Source organism: Triticum urartu, chromosome 7A (assembly GCF_056163025.1).
Source record: "Triticum urartu cultivar PI428250 chromosome 7A, HENAU_Tu73, whole genome shotgun sequence".
Classification (NCBI taxonomy): Eukaryota; Viridiplantae; Streptophyta; class Magnoliopsida; order Poales; family Poaceae; genus Triticum; species Triticum urartu.
In genome coordinates this window covers 324,701,266-324,711,042 of record NC_141879.1, presented here as the reverse complement: position 1 = coordinate 324,711,042, position 9,777 = coordinate 324,701,266, and positions in this window count along the sequence as shown.

Genomic DNA, 9,777 nt, shown 5'->3' with positions numbered 1-9,777 from the left:
TAATAACAACAATTACTTTCCAAACAATAACAGACGAAGCATTGGACATGGTATAGTTCACACGCAAGACCGACATTCCAAGTTCAACTTCGACATCAAACTCATGTTCAGAGATATCTGCACATTCATACATAATGTCCACAACCATGATTCACTTCAAAGCCAAAAAAATTGAGGAGAGTTATGAATAAAGAAAAACCTCTAGTTCCTTCTACCAGTGCAAGCACAACAAGTCAAGACCATGCGTAATTAATTATATTTTGGTCATTTTTTGTGTTCTAAAATGCCGGCAGGCTCGCGGAAGGACGTGTTGCCGGCACACGCGCGGATTCAATAAAGGCTGGCGGGGCAGTCTAAAGCCGGTTGCATGCGGCGAGGAGGCGTGTTCAGCCGGGCCTGCAGCGAGTGGGGCACTCTTGGCCCGTGTGCCGTTTCAATGCCTGCGCTATGAGAGGTCGTGTCCGTGTCAGAGCAATCACTCCCTCCAGTCCTTTTTTGTTTGGGTATAACAAAATCTCGTTTTCTATTCACATTTTACAAGTGAAATTCATGGACAAACTTTAACCCAAAATACGATGGGGCCTAGTAAACCAGAACGGAGGTAGTATTTTTTTATTCAAAGAAGGGTTCCCCCTTCCGATTTACATTACTGGAAACCAACATCTAAATCTAAACCATAGTATTTGCCCTAGAACTACCAGGTTCAACATCTCGCAACATATACCCATACAACCATATGCCAAGGAGGTACGTAGTACTATAAATTCCATTTTTCCTCCATACCAATCGTTCTAAAAACTACTTAGTACTTATAACGCACCATTGAAAATCAGAACTCTTAACCCCGCTAAAAAATGATATTTTAAACATGGCTACTCAATCTGTGGCAACTCGCGAGCCACCGCCTCCAAGTTGTTCACCTGTGGTCCTGACCATCAACTCCTATGGATAAAATTATCACGCGAGCTAACTATTCCTACAAAGGTGCGCTCCACCACGTACCCGGTACCCACGAATGCACCAATCATGCACCTATGATTTTAGGGTTTATTTGTTAACGTTGCCTTTACGTAACACCCATGTGTGCGAGGGGGGGAGGAGAGTCATGCATGCAGATTTTTTCCACATGGGGTGGAGTGGTGGGACCGCCGGAGGGAGAAGGAGAGTCTGATAGGCATATTGTTTCCACACATGGAGAGGAAAAGATTTGGAGACGAGCGGGCTTCCTGCAGGTATGGGGAACTGTGCATAATAAGTCTCATCTTGCATGCCGGGATAGGTATAGTCTCAAGTCATTAAAAACATACACGCCCCACACATGTTCATATTTCAAGGTGCACTAAATTATTGCATGCGATGATTAAGGCTGGCCATAATGGTGGTATCTTAGCTGGTACCATGCACACGGGAATAGCAAACATGCTGATGTGGCAATGAAATAAAGAAGAGAGGGGGGTTCGAGTAACTAGTGTTCATGCATGGATTGGTAAACACATTTTTTGTGAAGAATGACAACATTAGTTGAGTACTTTTGCAGACTACAAAAACTATTCCACCGCCTCTATCTTGCTAAGAGTAGGTGAAAATTTTGAATCGAGCCCTTTAAACTAGAAGGGAGGTAGTAGTACTGTAATAGCTCTTGTTGTGATGACAAGATAGGACATGGCACGCACCTGGACGGAGGAACTAGTCTGCATTGTGCATTTAAGTTTTGTCCGAAGTCAATGTACCTCTACTTTGACCAAACTTATAGAAAAATGTATCAACATTCACAATGTCAAATCAATATTTTTATACTCATTATAGAACGTAGTTCTTATACTCATTATAATCAGTATTGTAGATATTGATATTTTCAGTATAAATTTGGTTAAACACTTTGCAAACGGTTGACGGAAGTAAAAAGGACCATAGGGAGTATCATGCATGCGGAGTAGGCAAAAATATTGCTCATTTATAGCCGGTCGAAGTCTCAAAGGGCGCGACCGCGTGAGGGAGGCGAAGGTCGTGGGAGGCGCGATGGTTGACGGAATTCAGTGAAGTTACCCACGCGCTGGCATGGCGTGCGAACAGGCAGAAGCTATACCGTCAAGCCTACGATATGGGTCTAGTAGACATGACATCTAGTGGGTCCCGCATAGTTCTCGAGAACTCTTTGGGGGCTTGCAGCCGTTTATCCACTGGGCAAGCCAGCAACCCCACGCCGTTCGCACGCCCTACTCATCCCTGTCTTCTACTAGTATAGTACCTTACAACAGTTCGCTCCCAGTCGTCCCGTCCTTTCACATTACACCAGTTCAACTTCTCCTAACCCTCCTCCAAAATCCATGGCCTCCCAAATCTCCGTGGTCGCCGCTGAGTACCAGGTTAGAGCCATCACCGGCGATGAGTTCATCATCATCTACACACGTGGATCCACGACGGTGAAAGCATGCCTTGCTCGCTTCCTACGCATGTTCAATAGTTCAACGGATGAGTGGGTCGCTGGGCTAGATGTTGAGTACACCACAGTCCTGCAAAGAGAGAAGATTCTAAAGGAGGCAGAGAAGAAGAAGCCCGCCATGATCCAGGTGTGCGTACATAACGTGTGCTTGGTCTACCAGATATGCCATGCCGACGTTAACTGCCAAGATTTTAAGAACTTCCACAAGGACGAAAGAGTGAAATTCGTTACTGTAGACTTTAGGAACGACAGGGATGTCCTGGGTCAGATAGGCCTCGTTGTAGGCCAGCCCTTCGATCTCCAAAAGGCAAGCCTGGTGTCCTCCTCTCAGCCTTCAATGCTGACCCTGGCAGCAGCCATGATTGATCCTTCGTACGCTAAACTGAAGAAACCTCACCATGAGTTTCATCATGCATGGGTGTCGAAGACATTAGATGAAGATCACATCATGTACGCAGCAATGGATGCCTACCTTTGTTTAAATATCTACAAGGGTTGGATAAAGAAGCAGAGCCCAGTGTCCAGTTCAAGCAAAGAAGCGTCGGTGAAGAGGAAGAGGAAGAGGGACAAGGACGAATTCGAGGACGTGGACTCGGACTCCGAGTAGGTGGCAGTGCCGTCGCTCATGCTGGTTCTACTGCAGTGTCAAGCGGACTAGTTGCTTAGTTTATTTTCAACGGTGTGTTGTGCTGAGGCCCCAGCAGAACTATGTTTACGTTAGGGCGGCAGGGTGCCCATGATCTATCTTATGAGTGTTGGGTGTGGAATGCAGTTCGCTAGAAAAAAATGGATCATGCCCGGGGTTAAACGGATGGCAGGGGTGGGGGGAGCATGGCGGTGACAGGCGGTTCAGGGGTGGACGCGGTGGCGGCGGCAGGCGGTTAGGCATGTGGCGGGCTGAGAAGATGACCCGTGCATCAACTTCGGAGGTTGAAGAAGCCCTTCTAGCCATCCATGTTGCATCAAACGGCTCACAAGAGTCGACTGACCCAAATTGCTCCTTCATATTGCAGGATCAACATGGCATTCAAGGTCTCAAAGGTAGATTACGCGTCCGCACCCGGTTTGCGGGCTCGACGCGCGCGCGACCGGCTTCCGCTGCGACAGCCACCATGCGCGCCTCCTCCACGCAGGCGGAGACAACAATGACACGCTAGTTCCTCCTCGTCGGCACGCTGGAGCATGCGCTCATCCTCCTCTTCATACGATGCGTGCATAGACGCGGCTCCACCGGCTGCTCGCGTGCTTGGCAGCGCGGCGGCATCGCGAGGAGGGACTGCAGATGATGCGAGAGGGCGAGCGTTCGGCTTCATAGAATAGGGATGGCAGCGGCACGGCGGTGATGTGCGAGAAATTCTTGTCCGGAGCAGGTGGGTGCCGACATGCGCAACGGCGGTGGCATATTGATGAGTGCGCTTATGGGAGCTTAGTTTAGTTTTATATAGGGTTGGTCAAACTTAAAAGAAAACCTTACTAGTACACGTAAACATTAGACTTAGGCAACACTTTTATTAGTTACCACAGCCATGATACAGAATCATGTGCAAGCGCGTGAACCGCGGCCGCGCGGTCGATCGTACGGTGCGTTACCGTGTCGCTCTCGAAGGACATCCACCGAACCTTTTTGTGTGTGTGTGTGAAAACAATCCCCGAATATTACTCAACTTTTTTCCCTGGAAAAGTTCTTGACGCTACAATATTTCGATATATTTGAATTTAGCTCCAGTTCGTGTTTATTTGGATTTGGACGTTTTAGGTGCGCCCTAGTTTTTTTAATACTGATTTTGTGTGTGTGACTGAGAGAGAACGTGTGTATCTGTCCATATGTGTGTTGTGGCGGAAGGGCAATGTGGAGATGGTGTGCATGTGATAGAGACATAGAGAGGTGTGAATGTGCAAACGATCATGCATGAGTGAGATATAGACAGATCCTGATACGTTGTGTATACATGAGAGAACGGTCTTCTGTTTTACTTGTGTGTGTGTGTGTGTGAGAGAGAGAGAGATAGAGGATCATCCGTAACACAACAACCATCTCTCTCGATTAGTCCGTCCCTCGCACGATCGCATGTAACACATGCCTCAACGTGCACATTTTGACACCCTCACCCGGCCCCTGCCCACCTCAAGGCCTGCACATCGCTCTCTATCTCGCACGCATAATCTCTTCGTGAATACCATGTTTAGCATGTAGCTTTCCATCACATACACACACATTTCTCTCCTTAGGTTTGTTTTCTCTCAATATCTGACACACACACACATAGCACACAACACACACACACCCCCTCCCCCGAGCATACAATTCATCCCCATCCAAGGTTATATGGCAACCACTCTCGCTTGTGCTTCTCTGCACCCCAGCAGGCACAACACCTCAATCTTCAAAGAGGGTATCGAGGAGATCGAAGACGGCGACCACACTACACTAGAGAATGCGGGGCCATTTGGAAGCAGGATGATGTGACGACGGCTGACTGACTCCTCCCCCCACCCTCTCTCTCTCTCGCACAAAATTACCAATCCCTCCCCCCCCCCCCGCACAAATTTATCAATCGCTCAACCCACGAGATCCTTCCCCTCTCATCCATGTTTTTCCAGCTCTCTCATCAAACCTGTTGTCTCTTCTCCTTCCACGTGTACAGAATCCGGATGCACATGCATCTCACGTATATTACATGTCTCCATCTTTCTCACAGACCTAACTTCTTCCTCTCACTTTCTCTCTCTATCTCTCTCTCTCTCTGTTTCGTTAGATTTGTCTCCGACTCTCTCGTCCACATACTTACAATCTTTCCCGCCCTATCTGCTCCATCTTCGCAAGCTCTCTCTGCACGTTTCATTCACACATTGGGATATGTTCAAAATGTTGCTTTTATAATGGATGGTGTAGAGTTATTGTTGGTTTTGTTGCATCCTACAAAGTAATAACTATGAAATGCATTTTGATTGTCATTTGACTGGGATTATGTGAGTTTGAGCATGTTGTGAAGTACTATAGACCTCGTATACATCTTGGAATTCGAAAATGATTGTAACTATTGAATTGTATAGACCATTACATTCGAATTCAGTAGCCTAATATATTTATTTCACAATTTCAACAAATGATTAATTCATTACATACTAAGAAAACAAATCTGTACACCCTCCGTTTTTATTTAAGTCCGCGTATTAGCATTGGTCAAAGTCAAGTTTTCTAAACTCTGAGAAAGTTTATAACAAAAAATATTAACATCTACAATAACAAATAAATACCATTAGATTCATTATTGAATGTACTTTCAAATCATACATATATGTTATGGTAAATTTTTATTTTTTTCTATAAACTTGGTCAAACTTTAGGAAGTTTGACTTTGGTCAAACCTAATATGCAGAGTTTACTAGTACTACTCGGTAGTTGCTTAGCTGAATCACCCAACACGCCACACGGGGAGTTTAGTGTCACAAAATTTTGAGGTTCACGGGAAAATCTCCCGCGACCCTAATTCGAGCAATGGGAAGTTACCATCATAGCCTTCGGAACAGGCCTAAGGATGACGATTGGTAGGGGGCTGTTTTCATAACTTCAGGTTCACCCTACCCAGCCAACCTCACCCCGGCACCCAGAGTAGTACACCTGAATACTCCCCATTTTCTATCCCCACCGCAAAATAGACTTCTCCACGACACCGCAGCCTTTGTGGTCCTCCCCTTCTACATCGGCGCACTTATCCACCACAGCGCATCTGCCTCGTCGACGACCTCGTACGCTGCACTGGAGCCGGTCCACCGTCGTCGTCGTACACGGAGCCTCTTCCCCGGCACCGTCTTCCACGGTCTCGGATCTACTTCTCGGAAGCCGACGCCAAGTGCAGAAGCCGACGCCAAGTGCCGACGCCAAATGAACTGACTCCCGTTGCCTACCGTGACTCATAGAGGCCGCCGTGACCATCGTTCTCCTCCTTGATTGGTAATGTGTGTATTGAATCACTTAGACGTACATGTGCAGTTCATATTTTGTTCATACCTACCCTTCAAATTTCGTGGGTGCTATTGTTCCCATAAAAGTAATTGGTTATAGCCTCCATTGTCCAATAGAATATCATCTTGTAATTGTGCGACGCTCCTGTATCATGCTGTGCTTGGGTAGGTTTTTCATCTGCAACCAGTAGTGTGGCAAATGATGGAAAGTTTTTTAGAACTAGCAAGATGCCCATGCGTTGCACGCATCAAGATGCATTTGTATGAGTAGTTTATCTTGTGGGAGAAAAGGATGAATGAGGGAAGGCCTTATTTGCAAATCTGGAGAGGGGTGTGGGTATCTTTTTACAAAATTGCCATTGTTTCCTTCCTATCTGTTAGATATAAATCGGACGTCCTATATTGCAGGATGGCAGGCACACCATCATCACCAACTCTGTTTTTTATAAGAAAAAAAGCAGAGAGTAGAGAAGTAGAGATAAATATTAAATATAAAATAAAGATAACAGTAGAGAAGAGAGTAGAGATAGTAGAGACGTTCGGAAAGGATTGAGAGCGCGTGGGAAAAAGCGGCCGGGCGTGCGCTAGTTTTGGCGCGCGGCGTCCGACGCGCTTTGTAAAATCCAACGCCCTCCCACCGCTCTGTGCCTTGCCACCGCTCTCTCCCCGCTTAATGCCTCGCCGCCGCTCTCTCCCCGCTCTTTCCCACCTCACCGCCGCCGCGCCACCATGCTGTCGTGTTGCCGAGAAACTTGGGGATACCGCGGTGTCCGCGCACTCCCCTCCGGCAGCTTCTCTACCGAGATCCGGTTCCGCGGGATGCACCTCGGCCTCGGCAATTTTGACACCACCAACGAGACCGCCCGTGCGTACGACGCGGCGGTGTGGCGCCTCCGGTGGCCTCATGGAACATTGAACTTCCCCAACATGCCGACATGGGAGCGGGCACAGGAGCTCGCGCCTCTGCTGCGGCTTATCACCGACAAGGATTGTCCCAATAACCGGAGGCGGGAGCACCGTCTCGGCATCGCCGAGATGGATGAGGAAGCCATGGCGCTGTGGCGCCAATGCTTCCCGTAGGACATCATCAACGAGTGCAAGTTCTACGTGCAAAGGAGGGCGGAGAGGGATAAGAGGAGGGCGGAGCGATCCGCCTATCGCGAGGACAAGCGTAGGCAAAAAGCGGACGCTCAATTCAACATGAGGCTAGGAGCAGCGTCGCCCTGGGAATCCGACGACGACCGATATCTGCACGCCTACAGTCAGACGTCAGAGGAGGACATCACCGAGGAGGAGTCGGACGACGAGGAGTAGTTGAATAATCTATTTTTTATCTATCTATGCTAAGAACTATCCTCTACTCTCTAGTCTCTACTCTCTATCTCTACTTCTCTACCTCAGCACTGTAAATGCTTTTTAAAGCATCGCGTGTTGCAATTATGTTGGAGATGCTCTAACATGGCAGACGAGTGCTTCAAAGTTGCCCACAAGATGCACGAGTTTTACTAGTAGTATATTTTTCTTGCCATGTTGAGATTTTAAAACCACGAGTGCGAACATGCCGAGGAGCAGTGAAGACCAAACACAGGATATTGGGGACATCTTCAAGGAGTGTGGCAAGTTAAAGAGGAGTTGCACCGAACCTGTAAAACGAGCTTTGGTAAGTAACACCCTTTCAATTACTTTCATTTAGCCTCGTGTTCTTCGATGTGTATATGTTGTAGTTTTTGTTTCTCTTAAGCCTCGTGTTCTTCGATGTGTAATAAGAAGAGTCTTAATCGTCCTAATGCTTTCGTTTTTAGCTTGATGTAGGAAGTGGGTGTTCTCACCTTGTAGTCTGTTTTAATATTTTTTTTCCTTTTGAATTCACTTCTCCCTGTTCTGTTTATCTGGCTTCTACTAAATGGATCTGGGTTGCTAGTATTGATCTAAAAAAGAAGTAACTTCATGTTAGGATGCAGTTCCTGCGAGGAGGTAAGTATGGTCAACCTCGAGATCATGTTTCCAAAATGAGGCTGGATTACGCACAAGGTGCTAGTTCCCTAATAATGCTGGATTAGACACAAGGTGCAAATTCCCAGATGATGCTGGATTACACACAAGCCAGGTGGAGTCGTCAGCTGTTCATGTCCTCGTGGCTCTAGTAAAGGCTGAAAGAAAGCGTGCAACAGCCCTTGAGAATGTATGTGAGTTCCTGAAGAAGCGAAAAGAGCAATCAGATGCTCTCTTCACCCATGCCAAAGAAGAGATGGAAGAAGCCAGAAATAAGCTAGAAGAGGCAGAGCAGGCTAGGTGTCTCCTGCAATCTAAAACTCTTGTCAATACAAAATTTCCTTCATAGTAGCTAGGTTCAAATGTTTACCCAGTCAGTATGCCTGTTGTGATGTCCGTGCAGCTACTAATGTGGCACAATTTTTTTTCCGGGTCATGTAATAACAGCAATTACTTTGCAAACAATAACAGACGAAGCATTGGACATGGTATAGTTCATACGCAATCCCGACATTCCAAGTTCAACTTCCACCTCAAACTCATGTTCAGAGATATCTGCACATTCATACATAATGTCCACAACCATGATTCACTTCAAAGCCAAAAAAATTGAGGAGAGTTGTGAATAAAGAAAAAGCTCTAGTTCCTTCTATTAGTGCGAGCGCAACAAGTCAAGACCATGCGTAACTAATTATATTTTGGTCATTTTTGGTGTTCTAAACTGCCGGCAGGCTCGCGGAAGGACGTGTTTCCAGCACACGCATGGATTCAATGAAGGCAGGCGGGGCAGTCTAAAGCCGGTTGCATGCGGCGAGGAGGCGTGTTCAGTCGGGCCTGCAGCGTGTGGGGCTGTAACACCCTCGATGCGACTATATCTCCCATGTGTCGAGGCACGACTTAGAGGCATAATCGCATTGAAGGCATATGTCGCAAGTTAGACAATCTTCACAACATCCCATGTAATATAGATGTAATAAAAGGGGAGATAACATAGTTGGCTTACACTCGCCACGTCAATCAAGTACATAATTAACATTACATCATCCAAACACTCATGGCCCGACTACGGCGCCAAAATAAAAGAGAACCCAACATGCGACACGGTCCCGATCACCCCCAACTGGGCACCACTACTGATCATCAGGAAAGGAGACATAGTAACGTTGAGAGTCTTTGTCGAACTCCCACTTGAGCTCAAGCGCGTCACCTGGAGCGGAATCATCAGGCCCTGCATCTGGTGTAATAGTAATCTATGAGCCACAAGGACTCAGCAATCTCGCACCCTCACGATCAAGACTATTTAAGCTTATAGGTAAGGCAAGGTAAAAGTATATGGGGAGCTGCAGCAAGCGACTAGCAAATATGGGGGCTATTCT